The following is a 19,780-nucleotide window of genomic DNA, read 5'->3' as shown; positions in this document are numbered from 1 at the left end:
GGATGGGACAGACTGATAATTAGATTACTCACTAGATGGTAGCTGTAGGTATGCGATTCCACCAGGCTGAAGTAGATGGTACTGGCAATGAGGCAGGGACAGCAGGCCCTCGAGGAGCGAGTACCTGATCCCTGTAAGGCACCTAAAATAAAGAAGAGGGCCCCCGAGGAGCGGGCACCCAGGTTAGTCAGTACCCCGAAGGGCAGAGAGAGAGCTTCCAGCGGCAGCAAGGAAGTGGCAGAGTAGCATTGACCGGCCGAGACCAATTGTTGCTAACTCAACTAGCTAACAAGTAAGGGCAGGCTAAACACCTAGATGGCGTGACGTCACTTGAGGGGAACGCCCCCGAGGTTCGCGCCAATGTTGGAATAAAGTTGAGGGTGGCGCGCACGCTCACTAGTAGGCCCTTGGGAGGAGCATGGCAGGAGGCAGCACCATAGCTGTTCTGGGGATGCCGGAGAGGGCAGCTTGCAGACGCAGCGGTAGCCATTTTCCCAAGGTAAGCGGGAGGAGCCGTGAACAAGGTGAGGCAAATGGGGTGAAGCCGTCTAGGGCCGACGGACGCAACAAAAGCTTAGGGTTAACAGGGGAGAAGGGAGGCTATTAAACTGGGGGGGGGGGGGGGGGGTTGGAAGTCCTAGCCCTTATCTGGATGAACTGGGAACAAACTGGGAAAATTGTTATTGGAGTCCCTGCAGTCTCTTTTATAATCCCCTCATTCCCATCCACAACTCATTCCCATCCACAACTCCATCTCTGATGCCCTAAAGCACTGGGAAAGCTGCCTTGCGGCCATTAACTCCCTACTCACAAACCTCCACCTTGCTCTCAATACAAATAAAACTGAACTCCTGATTATCTCCTCCCATGCCCCCCCTCCACCCCCCTAACTATTGATCCCAAGCCCAACCCTCCTACAGCACAACCATTCGTAAAGGACCTAGTTCTCCTTGATCATCAACTAAACATGAAAAGCTAAGTTAATTCCATCTTTAAAGCAGGTTTCTTCAAACTCAATGTACTAAAAAAGCTCAGACCACTACTATACATCCAAGATTTTTGTACAGTGATCCAAGCCACCATACCTAGCAAACTGGACTACTGTAACGCTCTCTTCCTAGGGCTCCCCTACTCCATAATAAAACCTCTACAAATGCTACAAACTGCCACAGCAAGACATCGCAAATACCCGTAAAAACGAACATATCACCCCCATCCTTAGAGACCTACATTGGCTCCTTATCCTCTCCTGCATTCACTACAAAACATTGACCATAGTACACAGATCTATTCATGCCCACAACTCTAAATGGCCATCCCTTTCAACTCTCCCTAGTCCACTCGACCCACCAGAACTGTCAACAAAGGCACCCTACTTGTACCATCACTGAAAGTAGTCCATCTATCCTCCACACGCGACCGTGCCTTTTCAATTGCTTGCCCCGCCCTCTGGAACTCCCTGCCTCCTAACCTGCGTCTTGAACCATGTATGATTAAATTTAAAAAGTATCTTAAAACTTGGCTATTTAAATGAGCCTATCCAGAATAGATTTAAAGGAGCACATCCAGAACAGATTCTCCCCCTCTGCCAACCCATAAGCCTCACAACGTGATTATACATGTCTGATGTTAAGGTTTTCTTGTTGTTTTGTTTTTTTTAATCTATATTTTCCATACTGCATTCTTTTTATCCCCCTCCCAGTTTTCATCTCCCTGTTAATATGTATTTTCCAAGTTTAAATGTTTCAAATGTAAACCGGTATGACATCCCCACCTAATACCGGTATATAAAAGTCTTAAAATAAATAAATAAATTTTTTGCGGTAGAAGTGGCATTTGCATGCATAGGTGAACATTCACTTAAATTGCACGCACACGTACATGCGGTCAGGCTATTTTATAACATGAACGCATATACGCACGTATGTTATAAAATGGCCGCGTCCCTGGGCACGGGCCAACAAGTGCGCGCACATGTGTGCCCGTGCGCCGGTTTAAAAGTTACCATCCCTGTTTTCAGACTCTGTTAAATCACCGATATTGGAAGTAAGTAAAGGAGCTTTGAAAAACTTCTTAATATATTTTATTCTTCCTAATTTATTTAGTTTTGTTACTTCTGATTCATTTTCCATTGATTTATGCTCCATTTACTTTATATTGTATATTTATTGTAAGGTGTCCTGGGCAGGATGCCATATAAAAGCTGAAATTATTATTATTCACTTTTAATGCTAATATTTCCCTAGGAATTAATTATAAATCAGAAAGAAAAGGGATGTGCTTACTGATTTTATTTGCTTGGCCTGCCAACTAAATTACTTTAAAAATTACTAGTGCTGCCACTTTATCTTACTAAAAAAAATATAAGGAAACAAGCTCACAGACAAGCTAAAGTCTTGTAACATGAAAGCCAATGATGAGATACCCATGGAAGTCTGTCTTGCATGAGAGCACAGTTGCTGCAAATGACTTGTGCATCATGTAGAAGCAAATTAAATATTAGGTGCTGGTCCAAAATGCTGCTAGAGCATTGGGGAGCTGTATAACGTTCCATCAGCCCTGGGCGGGATTCTGGAAATAAGTGAATGAATTCCTAAATCAGTCTTACTCTTCTGGTTGCCTTTCGACACTGTGAGAATTAACTGAGAATAATTCCTTGTCTACCGTTGTTGGCTGGTTCTCATCCTTTATTGGTTTTGTGACTCACAGCCTCACTACCTTGGGACATAAAACAAACAGTCCCACTCACTGGAAGACCTTGTCTTCCTAAGCAAATTTTGTGGAAGGCTCTTCAACTGCTTCTTTTGCAGACTAACTGGGTTATTTATCATTTTGCGTTAGGACCTTAACACGCCAATATGCAAATGTCACATTAGTTATTCAAGTGGGAGAAATCTGGGCAGAGTTAATGGTAATGAGCAGCTCCTAATGTCAAAGGTGATAGAGTAATGCACAGCACACGAGTTTTAATGCTGGAAATAACTACACCAGCGGTTCTCAACCTGTGGGTCGCGACCCCGGCGGGGGTCGAATGACCAAAACACAGGGGTCGCCTGTGTTTTGGTAGTTCGACCAAAACACAGGTCGTTCAACCAAAACTGGTCTGCGGACCGACCCCAACGGCCCGGTCCGCAGACCAGTACCGGGCCGTTGGGGATTTTTGCCGGTCCGCGGCGCCGCGGCTGCTGCGGGGAGGCGGGGCGAAGCTGGAGACCTGCCTCCTCCAACCCCAAAAGGGAGCGCGTCGCGGTGCTCCTCCTACTTACTTCCTGCCCGCCCTGCCCCGGAAGACAAATGTTGCCGGAGCCGCACGGGCAGGAAGGAGGAGGCGCGTCAGCCGTGTGCAGAAGAGGAGCAGCGGGGCCGGGAAGACTAGGGCCGCTGCAGAGCCCATCCTGTGGCAACCCGTAAAGAAGAGGCCCAGAGGTGAGAGAGAGGTGTGTGCGAGTATGAGATGAGTTGAGAGATTGTGTGTGAGAGTGAATTGAGAGACTGTGTGTGTTTGCAGAGACAGCATGTGAGAGCCTCTGTGTGTGTGAAAGAGACAGCATGTGACAGTGAGAGCCTGTGCTTGAGCAAGGCAGCATGTGGTGGTGTGAGAGAGCCTGTGTGTGAGACTCAGACAGCCTGTGCCAGTGAGAGACTGTGTGTATGAATGATTGCATGACAGAAAGAGCATGTGACAGTGAGATCCTGTGTGTGTATGTGCGTGTGAGAGAGAAATGCATGTGAGAATGAGAACCTGACTGTGAGTTTGAGGGAAGAAGACAGGTGGAGAAAAAAGAAACAGAAAAAAAGGCAATATAAAAGGAAATTGCAAAAAAATAAAGGGAAGCAGATGTAAAAAAAAATAAATTACTTTTTACTGATTGGTACATGTAATCTTTGTGAATGTGCAAGAGTAGCACTTTCTCTATGGCGGATCTCACAATGTACGAGATCAACATGGAGGAAGTGGAAACCCAGGGGGCCTGCACAGAGGAGGCAGCAGAATGGGCTTCAGTGCCAATAGCAGCAATCAGCGCCTCCCCAATAGCCACGTGGCAGCAGTGGCAATAATTAGATTAATTGTTTTACTCAGCTGGAGGTGACAAAGTATGACGTGGGATGTGAAATCAGTTTGATCTGGTGGAGAATTAGGATTGCTGTTACACATGAACTGTATTTGGCAAACATTAAATTAAAGGGAGCCAGGATAATCAATTGAAGCCTGCAGCTGAGGACTGATTCATTATGACTCATGTAGAAATTAGTGCATTTTCCAGATTAGTCTGCATAACACAATTCTCAACATTCAGCATTATTTCTGCTGCATAGAGTTTTATCTGAGAGGCTCTGAGGTTGTGAGGGAGCCAGTAAGAGTGAGAGCATGAGTGTGCATGAGAAAATCCAGGGGAGTAAGAGTGTGTGTGAGTGGGGGGGGGGGGAGAGTGTCTTACACCCTGAGAGTGTGTCAGTGTCTGTGAGAGCGAGAGGTTATGGTGGGTATAAGAGCATGAATATGTATGTATGTGACAGTGTATGTTTGAGAGAGAATGGACATGTGAGTATGTGTGAGAGAGAGGATAACCTCCTAATCCTCGACATTATCAGGGTGACTGGAAATAAAGAGCTCCCACGTATGGACAGCAGGGGCTTTTTAAAATCCTTATTAGTTTTAATTATTGGGTGTTATTTGATATATGTGCTGTTTTGAAATATTTTATTGGTGTTTGGGAAATTATAAAAATGTATATGATTTTAATTAATAGAAATTCTATTTATCAGTAATTTTAAAATATTCTTTTATTAGTATGGTTTTACTATTATAACTGATGCTTTATGTTTCTTAATTTTATTGTTTTATGAGGAATGGTGGTTCTGTTTATAAATGTCATAATAAATAAATATGGGACCTAAGTCCCATCCCTTGCAACACAATTCAACACCGGAGTTCCTCCTTCCTTATTGAGGGTATGGAAGGACGGGTCTTCCTCAACCTTGGCAGCCCCAGAAACAGGGTTCCCCATGCCCTGAGCCCAGGCGGTACCGGGGTCTCTCAGAGCTCCGAACAAGAACATTTGTCAAAATCTGAAAAAAAAACAACTCAGAGGGAAAATCCCAACCAGCCAATGAGTGGACTGGAAGGAACACCCTCCGACCCTGACCAGTATCCCCGTGCAGGATATAATCTGATTGGGCCTGAAAACACCAACACGGGGAAAGCTCCTCACTACCTCCTAACTCCAGAAAAACCATAAGGGACTGACCACAGCCTGCCCAAGAAAGCCTTCCCAGAGGGAGGAGCTGCACAGAATGGGAACCTGCTTTCTAACCGGGCAGTTCTCAACTGGGGTGTCGCCACACTCCCTGGTCCCCCGCAGGCCCAGCTGCTCCCCCCCCCCACCCCAATGATGATAGCCCGGGCAGAACATGGCAGGAGAGCAGGAATCAGCGGCACCGGCATGGTCTTCTTCTTCCCGCCCCCCCACCCGGCCCTGAAGAGGAAGTGATGTGCAGCGGCCGTGCACTCGCGGAAAGAAGAGACCATGCTGGTGCGGGCATCACTGGCCCGAAGAAGAGAGGTGCAGCCTGAAGATTGAGCAGCGTGACGTGGAGCAAAAGAGAAGAAACATCGGCCCCCATGGCCGATGGGACTCCTTTCTCGAGGCCGCGAGGGCCGTAAGCGGAGGAGGCTGCTGCTACCGCTAGTTCAGTGGGGGGGGGGGGAGAGAGAGAGAGTGAGTGAGCAAGCAAGCATTTGTGTTTGAGATCCTGTGTGTGTATGTGTGTGGTTTGTGAGAGATAGCATATATGTAAGTGTGATATTAAAAAACAGTTTGTGTGAAAGAGAGTATGTGTGTCTGATTGAGAGCCTGTGTATGATTGAGAACTTGTATGTGTGAGAGAGATCATGTGTATGTATGATTAAGTGCCTGTGTGTTTAAGTAAGAGACAGAGCATGTGTGTCTGTGTGTGAATGAAAGCTGGTGTAGGTGAGAGAGCATGCATGTGATTGAAGCCCTGTGTGTAAGTGAGAGAAAGAGAGAGAGCATGTATGTGTGTGAATGAGAGTCTATGTGTGTCAGAGAAAGACAGCATGTATGTGTGTGTTTGAAAGCCTGTGTGTATGTGTGAAAAGATAAGAACATAAGAAATTGCCATGCTGGGTCAGACCAAGGGTCCATCAAGCCCAGCATCCTGTTTCCAACAGAGGCCAAAACCAGGCCACAAGAACCTGGCAATTACCCAAACACTAAGAAGAACCCATGCTACTGTTGCAATTAATAGCAGTGGCTATTCCCTAAGTATAATTGATTAATAGCCATTAATGGACTTCTCCTCCAAGAACTTATCCAAACCTTTTTGAACCCAGCTACACTAACTGCACTAACCACATCCTCTGGCAACAAATTCCAGAGCTTTATTGTGCGTTGAGTGAAAAAGAATTTTCTCCGATTAGTCTTAAATGTGCTACTTGCTAACTTCATGGAATGCCCCCTAGTCCTTCTATTATTCAAAAGTGTAAATAACCGAGTCACATCTACTCGTTCAAGACCTCTCATGATCTTAAAGACCTCTATCATATCCTCCCTCAGCCGTCTCTTCTCCAAGCTGAACAGCCCTAACCTCTTCAGCCTTTCCTCATAGGGGAGCTGTTCCATCCCCTTTATCATTTTGGTTGTCCTTCTCTGTACCTTCTCCATCGCAACTATATCTTTTTTGAGATGCGGCGACCAGAATTGTACACAGTATTCAAGGTGCGGTCTCACCATGGAGCGATACAGAGGCATTATGACATTTTCCGTTCTATTAACCATTCCCTTCCTAATAATTCCTAACATTCTATTTGCTTTTTTGACTGCTGCAGCACACTGAGCTGACAATTTTAAAGTATTATCCACTATGATACCTAGATCTTTTTCCTGGGTGGTAGCTCCCAATATGGAACCTAACATCGTGTAACTACAGCAAGGGTTATTTTTCCCTATATGCAACACCTTGCACTTGTCCACATTAAATTTCATCTGCCATTTGGATGCCCAATCTTCCAGTCTTGCAAGGTCCTCCTGTAATGTATCACAGTCTGCTTGTGATTGAACTACTCTGAATAATTTTGTATCATCCGCAAATTTGATAACCTCACTCGTCGTATTCCTTTCCAGATCATTTATATATATATTGAAAAGCACCGGTCCAATCACACATTTACAGCATGTGTGTAAATGTGCGATTAAGAGCCTATATATGTGAGAGAAAAAAAGCATGTGTATATGTGCATGACTGAGAGCCTATGTAAGTGAAAGAGAGAGCATGTGTATATTGGCTTGTTGCGGTTTCCAGTTCAGTTTTTGTCTGCATGCTTCTAGTTATGCTTTATGGTCTCTTTATTCTTTGTTAGGTGGGGGTCTGGCACATGTGACTGAGGTGAGGTTTTCTGCTGGCGTGTAGTCTCTGTGTAGGGCTCTATAGTAGCCTGGCCTGGTCTGTTTTCCTAATAAGAGGAGTATTGTAGATTTAAGGCCTGGTGTAATATTTTCAGTGTTGCCTTTTCTTAAGTAAGGTGTTTACTGTTTGAGTGCTGGAAATTGGTGCTGTTTTGGTATGGGAGGTTTACTATTTATGCAATTTCTGTTCAGACAGAGTACTTATCTTTCCTTTGTGTCATTCTTAACAATAAAAGTAATACTGGGCCTTTATTTTTTATTTCCGCCATGAATTGTAATGAGCAGTGTGTCACACGTGTGAGCGTGGTCTGGCAGGTGTGTCACGATGAGAAAAAGGTTGAGAACCCACTGTTCTAATCTACACTGTTCTTAGCTAGCTAAGGATGCACCCAGGCTTTAATGCTAACAGAACCAGGGGGGTCTGTTACACAGACATGGTGGTAAATGGAATTTAAAAAAACATAAGAATGGCATTGCTAATAGAAGCGCCAGTTCCAAGGGACTTTTCCGTACAACATATGGAAAGAGAGAAGATCCTCAAGCACCAAATGAGGCAATCAGAGACCAAGAAAATGTGACAAAAAGATAAATACCTGGCTTTTCACCAAAGCATTCGAGGATCAACTCCCAGACAGAATTTGTAATATTAACAAGTGTCCAGGCCTCCTGCCCCATAACATTTATAATTATTTTAGCATTGTTTTAAGTTTTAATCTATGTGTTTTACTCTTAATTATTGTATTAGCTTATGTTCTACTAACTTGTAAACCGTTGTGATGGCGCAACCGAATGACAGCATATAAAATAAATAAATAAATAAAAATAGTCCCAATTGTATTGGACACCACCAGTCTGATTAAAAAGAACTTCCAGCCGCTTCTTGATACTGTGCGTTGCCTATTCCTAGCAGATCTTATGAGCTCCAGAATGCAAGTACTGAGGCAAGCCCTGGCAGTAAATTCGAGAGACTGCAATCATGTCCAACGTATCCCTGCTCACGAGCGAGGCTCATTCCTGGCAGGGTGTGTGTGCAAACCAAAGCTGTTTGGAGACATTACCCTGAGAAAGACCCAGGGCATGCTTGACTTCTTTAGGGCTTTTCTTTTAATCATCACGACCTGTTCTCCTGCCCTTTTTTTTCTCAGAAGACAATTATTCTTTGCATGCAAGGTTACATACTACTGGGCTGCTGACAGAGCTTGGGTTCCCCCCTGTGGTGCAGACTTTCTGCTAACTTTCAGCTTCAGCAATCTGTGTGCTTTGCAGCAGGTGCAGGTTTCTCTCTCTCACTCACTGTTTTTTTCTATGTCAGGGCCATTTTCATTCTTAATGATTTCCCTTTTTTTTTTTCCCTTCAGTTTTGTCTGTTTTGGAAAGAGTGTGCCAATTAAACTGATTTTATTAACGAGAACCAAATTCTAGACCCTCACCAAGTTGGGTTTGGAAAATCATGGAACACTGAAACTCTCATTATGTCCTTATTAGACACAATGAGAAGGGGCCTAGATAATGGAAGCTGTTAAGCCCTTGTCGATTTGGCATCTCAGCTGCCTTTGATACTGTTAGATCATGACATATTACAATATCGTCTATTTATTTATTTATTTATTTATTTTAATTTTTATATACCGAAGTTCTTGTTGGAATTACAAATCACTCCGGTTTACATAAAACGATGAACTGCCCAACAGCGGATGGGGGCTTTACATAGAACTGTAGAACATAAGGAACAATAAAACCGGATGTCAATTTAACATAGTAATAATAAATATAATATAATATAATATCTAAGTCTAAGGGAATGTGGTGGCATGGTTTGAGTCTTACCTCGCTGATCTTTTCCAACAAATCAGAATAGGCAACAAGTAATCCCCATGGTCCCCTGTGAAAACAGGATTTCCCCATGGATCAGCCCTACCAGCCACACCGTTCAACAGTTACTTGGTTCCCATTAGTAGAATTTTATCTACTCTCTGCGAGGGTTATACATTTTTTTTTATTCACGTACAAACCTCATGGAATGAAACTGTTAAACTTCTTCAGCTTTGTATGTCCACCATTAACAAATGGGTTTTTTTTGTCACAAATTTGACTTAAATATCTCCAAAACAGAATTCATTAGAATTCACTCTAATCCAGAGACCCCACACCAAATCGCAAGTCTCTTTTATAACAATTTCTAACCCAACTTCTATTCCTCAGTCTTGTATTTGAAGCCTTGAAGTCTAGATTGATTCAAATCTAGCGTTTTGCTCTCACATCATAACTTGTTATCAGGTCAAGGTTCTTCAAGCTGAGAGTGCTAGGTGGCCTAAAACATCTCTTACAGCATTCTCATTTCCGTACAGTGGTTTAGGCATATATTGTACTGCTTACAGATTACCGTAATGCAATATACATTGGCCTCTCTGCGTCTACCACAAAACTATTGCAGTTACTCCAGAATGCAGTCGCCCAACTGATCTGCAGCAAATCTCAAAGAGAGAATATTACACCTTCTCTACGAGACCTTCACTGGCTACCAATTTCATTCAGGAGTCAGTATAAGATATGTTTGATGGCTTTCATATTGCTTAACCGCAACACATCTCCCTGGTCAAATGCTTTACTTCATCTGTACTGCCCAACTCGGGCTTTGAGGTCCTCCCAGAGGGGAGATGTCTGGACATCGCTTAAACCCGGATTTTAAAAGGGTTATGTGCTTAGATTTTGGAGTTTATGTGGGTGGCTGGGCCTTGTGCACGCCATGCGCATTTTACAACGGGTCTAGCTATGCACTTAAACCCCAGTACGTGCAGAAGTGTCGGCTGAGGGAAAAGGGGTGGCCTGGGGGCCGTGGTCTGGGCGGGGCGGGTTGGGACAGTTCCATTAGCTGTTGTCCGGGGAAACATGCACCGAAAGCCAGCTGGCGCGTGCAGATTACCTCTGCTCTAGAGGAGCAGTAAGTATTAAAATAAAAAAAATTAGGGATATTTAGGGTAGGTTTAGGGGGTGGGGAGGAGAGGGAAAGTGGGAGAAAGGATAGAGCTAGGTGTAGGAAAGTTTCCTCCCAGTCCACTCATTAATTGGAGCGGACTGGGAGGGATCTGGGGGAGGCCCGATTGCGTCGCCATGCATTGCTTTATAAAATCCCCCCCCCCTTTGTGCATGAGTCACAGGCCACCCACACATGCACACGAGGATTTTAAAATCTGGGGTGCATGTGCGCACGGCCGTGAGATTTTACAACATGCGCGGGCCAGCGCGCGCATGTTCTAAAATCGGCGCGTCCTCGTGTGCGTGCTAGGAGCTGCACGCACATGGACACGCATGAGCTCCTTTTAAAATGGACCCCTTAGCGCTTTTGCAACTAGTGATTAATAAATTGTAATAAAGATAAAGAGTGCACAATGTTCTGTAAATCATGCGCACCGTTTCAAAATACCAAATAGTGCACACTACTCAGAAATAGTGTGCATCAAAAACGAGAGAAGAAAACTCAAAATTTGTGGGGGGGGGGTTTAAAAATCATTTTGCTTTGAAAACAGCATAGACAATGGCAATGTCTTTGGCATTGTCTATGCCATTTCAAACGAATGCACCTCCCTAATATATCGCCTGTCAACTTGGGGGCGGAGTCATTCATGTCAGCATTCTGGGGCTCCACTGGGGCTAATCCATCCTGGGCCCTGCACCCACTAAGGTGAGTCCTGTCTTGTGTTAGGTGCTTTCAGAAGAAAACAGAAAATGAGGAACTAATGCGTCTCCTGCTGGGCAGAGACACACAGCATAGCTCACCCACTGTCCCACTGTTAGTAGAGCTGATTTCAGTGAATATTTTAGCTACTGTTAGCAATTTCCTTGTACTAAATAGAACAGATTGCTTTCCTGCTTGACTGCAAGGAATAATGAATTGACAAATTATCTTTGTCTATCCACTCTAGTCTAATTTTTCACTGTCCCCCATTTATTATTCTATTGTAGTATCTCTAATTAACTATTTTATTGTCTGTTTTATCATGACTTATATATTATGGTTTTATTTTCATTTAATCCTGTTTCTATGCTTTTCTTTAAAGACCTAAAGCATATATAATAGCAACACAAATATAGCATCAACAGGAATAAATTCCATTCTAAGTATGCGTGATGGAGTGACCCTATTTTCCCCCTTTAAACTTGTGCATTTAGCCTGGTCCACCTTAAATCCCATAGAGGGAGAGAACTCTATGGGTGGAACCCTGTTGGACAGTAAGAGCTCTCTGGAACATTAAGAAGGTAAACCCAGCTGGGATCAGGAGGCCCCGCGTCTCCAAGAGCAAGGAGCTCCTGATCCTCGCTGATGGTTTGTGAGTACACTGTACTGAAGTAAGGCTGTCTACTGTTGTGTTAAAATGCTGTGTGTGATAATAAAAGTTGAAAATTGCATTGGAAAAGGCCAGAGTCAGTGTGGTTTTCTGCTTCAGCCTGGGTGAAAAATACACATTATCTATTATTGCAAAAATGTTTTAGAGCATCTGGGGAAAAGCAGTATTTGCAAATAATTTTTCCTTCTCAAACTTCTGTTTTCCTCCTTTCCTTTATACATGACATCCTGGAGCAAATCTCTTGTTTGAAAGAAAATGCCATCCTCCACCTCCTCTTCACTGTGGCCCCTATTTTGTTGCAAAGTTCCCTTACTGGAGTATAATGTCTTTTGAGGAAAAATATCAAGTCTTGACTGTTTGGGTTATGCATTTAGTTCCATCGACTAAGCCAGAGAGGGGGCTTGTGTTCAGTTCTGAGTGTGGCAACAGAAAATTTGCTACTGATTTGAGTTTTGATGTTTGATTTGAATATTGTATGTGAAACTTTTAAAATGTTAACATATACATTAATCTTTGTTTTTTGGAGCGTTTTGACAGATAAATATGTAGCAAAGTTAATTTTCAATAGTTTACATAAGTCAGCATGTAGGCATGTAAGTCAATGCATGTAAAGTTAGAGCAGTGTGGCAAGGTAGAATCTGCACAGTTTAGAAAGCACCACATATCTCCCAGAAAGTAAGTGCGTATGTTTATTTGTAAGTTCACATGCAGACTTGGAATGCACAAAACCTCATACTTTCTCTACTCATCTAATACAAGTATGTAACTTATGTATAACAAGCCCGAATTATTCGCAGAGGAATGAGTTACTTAAGAACTCTCAGAATCCGCTTATGAAAATACTTGCCGGCTTGCTTGGAATCACCAGTTCACCGACATCACCAGTTCATGCAGACCCTCCAGAACTTCATCCCAACCCCTCCCCCACCACTTTACCCAGACCTCTCACCCAAGACCTGCAGACAAAAGACAAGTGCGATTTGACTTCCGTGCCATAATCAGCAGATGTGAAAGTGTGTGGACGAGTTCAGTTATGTATACATTTATGCTGCTTACAAAATAGCAACCAATGTGCAAATACTCAAACCCTACCCCAGAACTCTCCTAAACCACTCCTTTCACGTTTTCAAGCAACACCTATAGTGTGCATATATGTTGGGCTCTTGCAAAATACTGCTTATGCAAGTACATGCTACTTATGCATCTAACTTCCAAGTTTATGTGCGTAAACATTTTGAATATGTACACACAACAAATAGTAATACCCATCATCTGGCAATTAAAAATGTTTCTACAGCTGATAGGATCTGATCTCTAACTAGAAAGGAACGGCCTCCCACGCTTCATCTCCCCTAAAAAAAAACATGAAAAGGGAAGGTCTGGGAGAGGAAAGGAAAGACCTGAGTGGCTGGAGGAACTCGGGGGTGCCAATGCCTGGGGGCAGAGAGAGAGAGAGAGAGAGATCTTGCTGGCCTTCGGGAGAGAGAGAGAGGCCTGGTCCCAGAGTCGGCCCCCTATTGACATCATCAGCAGGTGCCCAGAACACCTTAAAATCAGGGCCCTGCGGCGCTCAGGGCAGGGAGGAGAGGAAGGACCTGAGTGGCTGGAGGAACTCGGGGGTGCCATTGCCTGGGAGCCTCAACAGAGAGAGAGAGAGATCTTGCTGGCCTTCGGGAGGGGGAGGGGGGCCTGGTCCCAGAGTCGGCCCCCTATTGACATCTTCAGCAGGTGCCGGAACACCTCAGGGGTCGGGGCCCTGCGGCGCTCTGGTCAGGGAGGAGAGGAAAGACCTGAGTGGCTGGAGGAACTCGGAAGTGCCGTTGCCTGGGAGCCTCAAGAGAGAGAGAGAACTTGCCAGCCTTTGAGAGAGAGAGTGAGGCCTGGTCCCGGAGTCGGCCCCCTATTGACGTCATCAGCAGGTGCCCGGAACACCTTAAAAGTCAGGGCCCTGCGGCGCACAGCTGCTGGCACGCAACTGAAGCCGTGCACCAAAGGGGCGCATCCCTGGGTGTGAAATGGGAAAGAAGAGAAAATCAAAGACATGGACCTCCTCTCTGGTTCCCTCCTCATCATTAAGGCAAGGACCAATGGATGCTCACATTGTTCATGTGGGTGAGTCATTTATGAGGGATTCTACGGGAGAGAATTCTCCCTCCGGGGTATCTTTTAGTCCCCTGCTCAACTACCCCTCCAACCCGCCATAGTGCAACTAGCTAATGAGTCTATTCTAGTTAGTTCTGCTATGAGCTCCCCATCTGTAATATCCCAAACTCCTTTGAGAGATGGGAGTTCTGGGGTTGGTGATAGTCATTTGAGACAAATTTCTTTAGGAACACAGGGAATAGAATGTACTTCTGTATTAATACCTTACCCTTCAACAATTCCCCTTATGAGTGATGTAATGGATGGAGGAATTGTAGAACCAGAGAATGTTACTTTGCTAGGTGTTTGGAGATTAATTGCTAAAATAGATAATAAGTTGACTAGCTCATTGTCTCAGATTCATACCTTCTCTGTAGAAACAAGAGCAAAGTTTGAAGATCAAGATAATAGGTCCAAAAATGTAGAAAACTCTGTTTCTATGTTAAACTCGCAACTGAATTCGCTGCAGGTTATTAAGGATAATCGTATTCTCCACAATCAGAGGTTTTGGAAAATGAAATGAAATTGTTAAATTTACTCTTGTTAAATTTTCCTATTTCTAGATTACTTTCACCTAACGAATTATTTAAGAAGTACATTTGCAAAGTCTTATCTTTTGAAGCAGATAAAATTCCTTTTATATATCCAAAATGTATTATCTTCCAAATAAGAGAACGATCCCTGCTCAGGAAGGGAAAATGGATGTCTTGGAGAGTCCTGGTATTTCCACCTTTTTAGAGGACTTTGTTGGTTTCCTTTTCATTGAAGCAGGATAAAGATTTGTTGTTTTTTTAAATATTTTCAATGTAAAGAATTGGCTTTTTGTGGACAAAAGATTCAAATCTTTCCAGATGTATCCAGTAGGGATGTGAATCAGGCTTCGGACGATTGAAAATATCGTACGATATTTTCAAATTCGTCAGAAATCGGGGGCTCCCCCAAAACAATAGGAAAACCCCACGAAATTGTTCATGGGGGTTCTCTTATCATTTTGGGGGAGGGCGGGAAAAACGGCACACAAAAATAACCCCTAAACCCACCCCGACCCTTTAAAACTAATCCCTTAGCTTCCCCCACCCTCCCGACCCCCCCAAAAACTTTTTACAGGTACCTGGTGGTCCAGTGGGGGTCCATGGAGCGATCTCCCGCTCCCGGGCCGTCGGCTGCCACTAATCAAAATGGCACCGATGGCCCTTTGCCCTTACCATGTGACAGGGTATCTGTGCCATTGGCCGGCCCCTGTCACATGGAGGGAGCACTGGATGACCCGCGCCACCCAAGCTCGAAGGAAACATTTTCTTTCATTTAAACAGATTTTGGTGCTAGTTTTTTTCTTAAATTTCCATGCAAATGTTTAATTACTTATCAAAATAATACATTTGTTAATTACTTATTAAAAAAATATGTTAATTACTTATTATTATTACAAAATAATAAATGTTTAATTACTTATCAAAATAATAAATTTGTGTTTTTGGATCCTTTGCAGTTGGATCGGTTTCTAAGAGATAAGTCTCAGTTTTAAGGTATTAACTTTAATATGGATGGTAAGGGGTAGAATGGTTGTAATAATGCTACTGACCCACATATAGTTCTGTCCTTCCTCTATTCCCCCTAGATGTGGTTGCGGCGGTCGGCCACGGGAACCATGGCCGGCCTGCCTTACCCTCTGCCGCCGTCCCTGGAATGAAGGCGGGCCTCTCCGCGATGCACAGAGAGCATCTCGTGCGCTGCCCTTCCCTCGGCAACCTGGAACGTGGTGGAGACACCGCGGCCGACTTCTTTGCAGCCCTGCCCCGAGGCAGTCACGCCACCGCTGGCTGTTTCTTCCTCCGGGGCCTCTAGGCACGCACGCATGCTCCCTGGCTGGACTTAAAGGGGCTGCGCCGCGCAGAGGCAGCCGGCCCGATCGGCTGACGTCATCAGCCAGGATCTACTTAAGGCAAGCTCTGGCAGTCAGAGCTTGCCTTTGCAATGAGGTTCCTCCTGTTCCTTTTGCTTTTAGGCTGTTTCCTGTTTCCTGCTACCTGCTACCATTGGTTTGCCTCTCCAAGCCTGACCTCCACCTGCCTGACTACGTTGACCTCTCCGAGCCTGACCTCCGCCTGCCTGACTACGCTGACCTCTCCTATCCTGACCTCTGCCTGCCTGACTACGCTGATCTCTCCGAGCCTGACCTCCGCCTGCCTGACTACGCTGACCTCTCCGAGCCTGACCTCCGCCTGCCTGACTACGCTGATCTCTCCAAGCCTGACCTCCGCCTGCCTGACTACGCTGACCTCTCCTAGCTTGACCTCCGCCTGCCTGACTACGCTGATCTCTCCGAGCCTGACCTCCGCCTGCCTGACTACACTGACCTCTCCGAGCCTGACCACGCTGATCTCTCCTAGCCTGACCTCCGCCTGCTTGACTACTCCGTCATCTCTCCAGGAGACCCTCAGAGGCCCACCTAAGTCCAGGCGGTCCGGGTACCTGGGCTCAACCTGCGGAAACCCTGGACTGTTATTGATGAAGCTCCAGTCTGCCTCTGTCTCCCTGTGTAATCTGCCTCCTGGTGGCAGGCACTCTCTGGATCCGATCAGAGGGCCATACCAATCCTGCACCAGGCCAAAGGTCCACCTACAGCGCAACAGATGTGGGCTAAATAAGACAAATGTATAGATTTAATACTTGGATTACTTATATGTTTTCTCTATATTCCTGATTATTTCATTTGTAATAAATGTTATAATTCAATAAATAATAAAATTTTTAAAAAAAGTAAAGGAATGGTCCGGGTTTAATTCCTAAAATGCATTCTTTTCCCTTCCTGTACAAGCCTGCTCCCAAATTAAGAACTGAGTCCTTGGTAGGTGGCTAATAACAGTGAAAATGGCTCAAGAACAGAATCACAAAATGGGTGACTACAGCTCTTGAAAGAATGCCGACTATGCCATGACCTCAATTCTGCAAAGTTCCTGAGTCACATGAATGACCAATCATCTGCTCTTTTTTCACAGAATGAAAAAAAAAAAACTTTTCAGGGGGGTCTGGGGGATTTTGCCTGTATTTCACCAAAAAAATACAGTAACTATGCAGTGATCACCTGGTGACGGGCTATAATTTTTCAACTTCACGGTACAATTATTCATGATATGACAGAATGAAACACAGTAGCACAGCAGATAGTACATTTCCTGTACAGCCAGAAGAGCGTCTGAAATATATATATAATGTCATATGACCACACTCTGTAATTTAATATTAGTCTAACCAAAAAATGCATAAAATAGGATCCAGCTGGAAGAATAGTATGGCGGGTAGCAATGGCACAACATAACGAATTCTAGATTGAGCACAGGCTTACAGCAGAAGTTGTTTGAGGCACGAACATCATTAGAAATGTTTATAGACACACCTCAGACCTTGTCTAGAGTTTATCCTATTAAAGAATGTGTTTTATGTTCTATTATTTCTCTTAGAATATCAATCTAATAAGCACTAAATGAGCCAGAAGACTATGCAGTTATAAAAACAAAATGGAGAAAAATGATTAAAATGTGATAATTATGCTGACAGCCTATATGTTCAATCTAATCAGCCCAAGCTTCCAGTTTGTCATGATATACGCTCACTCGTTCATTACTGCGTAATTATAGTAATGCCTCTGTTTGAAAAGGCTGTCAATCATGTGCATGCCCATCATACGTCATTTGCAGAGAAGGGGTGCATTTTTTTTTAGCTTAGACCCAAGTCACTATCATACTGAATAAACATCCACTTTGCTCAGTTTTATTTCAGTACCCAGTGCATACTAGGTCAGCCACCGTGAATATAAATGATGCTTTTTCATTCTTCTCAAAACATTGGGGCACTATGAAGGGTAAGAATGCCTCAGAAAGAGAAGAGGGCAGAGGAAAAGAGCAGGGTCTAGCAAACTGCAGGCTCATGGCCTAACTAAAAGCTTCCAAGGGGTTCCAGGACTCATGTTTTCAACGCTTTCATTACAGACAGAGCCAACAGAAGAGCAGACACACTAGAGTCAGCAGTGGTTTGAGGATGAGGATTGTTTCAGGATGTAGTAATTCCAGGACATTAGGAGGGCAAAAGAGAAAGAGACAAACTGCGATAGGCTGGTTGAAAAACAGTTTACAAGTGATTGGTCCTGCCCCTACTGGCTTTAGGCTGTCTGAAACTAAGTATGCTTTGCTTAATGCTTCCTTCATAGACAACAAAATTAAATGAAAATGAAAAAAATGTATATGCAGCGCTATTTTGTTTTGTTGCCAACAAAATGAAACAAAAAACATTTTTTGTCACATTTTTCATTTCATTTTGAAACCAATGCACATCCTTAATGAATATGCATGGGATAGATTTGCATGCAAATTGCTTCATCTGCATGCAAATCTACCTCATGCATTTTCATTAGGGATATCCTGAAACTTGAGCAAATTGGTGTTCATGAGGCCGGAAGCTTGCCTATTCCTGAGTCTGCCCAAAGCTTCCAACTGACCCAGTTTCTGGAGGGAGATGTTTGACCCCTGTTTGGCATCCCTCCTAATGCATTTGGCATCTGTACTCCTGATTTTAAATGTTAGAAAAAGTACCACAGTGCATCTAGATATGAGGTCAAAATCCACAGAAGGCTAGAAGGCTGTCATTTGGCAGGTCCACAATATTCAATCCACAATATTTCTAAGTGTGTGCTGGAGGGGATATTCACATACAGTCCCAGGTGTTTAGAACGCTTTCTGGATAAGTTCACGAGATGAACTTTGAGGAAAAAAGAAAAGTATAATGTCAAGAAAATGTAGGAATTAGGCTCTGCACTTGTTTTTTAGCAGTATCTGACATAAAAAGAGAAGTAAAGATAGGATTTGAAAAAATTGAGGCATGCCACTGAACAGAATAAAATGCCAGCAAAGTTTAGGGTACCTAAGATCCTATTTGACCACATATGCATTTAGCGCACTTTCAGAAGCCTGATAATTTCTGCTCAATAGAGGCCTATGCAATTCAACAGTATAACAAGGCAAAAATAGAAAGCAAATAAAATGATAGCTTAACTCTTTAATTTCCAGTTATTTTTATAATTTCCACTTATATTTATAGTGCTACTTGACATGTTTTATAATTGTGATAAGTCCCTGCCCCAAAGAGCTTACAATCTAGGTGGGTTTCTGATGCAATGGGAAATAAAAGTGACTTGGTCAGGGAGTGGTCAGTTTCAATCATTAGCTGTAGTTAATTAAAAACATTTTTGTACTGCCTATCAAAATTTCTAAGTAGTTTACAGGTAAAAACATTCATAACAATAAAGTAAACAATCAATGTCAAACATAAAATCTTAATAAAAATGATAAAAGATAAAACAAAATTAAAATAGACCAAATACAGAAAGAAAAAATACAATAAAAAATAAAAATAATTAAAAAATCAATGAAAACTAAAAAGAAAGTACCCCAAATAAAATGTAATAGCCTTGCGACCGTATCCAGAATTATAAATACCGGCAGATTGATAGAATCCGTCAGACACTGAATGCTTGCTCAAATAAGTATGTTTTTAATAACTTTCTAAATTTTAGCAAGGACATTTCATCTTTAATAACCGTAGGCCAGTCTCCAACCCCAGGGCCGTGTGAAGAACCAGCGCAGCTCTGGGGGAGGGTCACCACTAAAGAAGAGGCAAGCCAAAAGATGTTGACCCTTTGGAAGCTCCTACAGAAGGGGTTAGCAGCATGAGAGAATGTCAGGGGATTGGGTTATTGATTATGCAAATCCTTGGTGAGAGAGAAGTGTTGGTGGGATGTTTTATGATGAATAATGTTCATTGTATTCTATTATGTATTGAAAGCTCCATATTCTGTAAGCCAGCAACTGG

This window comes from Rhinatrema bivittatum, chromosome 3 (assembly GCF_901001135.1).
Source record: "Rhinatrema bivittatum chromosome 3, aRhiBiv1.1, whole genome shotgun sequence".
Taxonomy (NCBI): Eukaryota; Metazoa; Chordata; class Amphibia; order Gymnophiona; family Rhinatrematidae; genus Rhinatrema; species Rhinatrema bivittatum.
Note: the sequence above shows the minus strand (reverse complement) of the source record.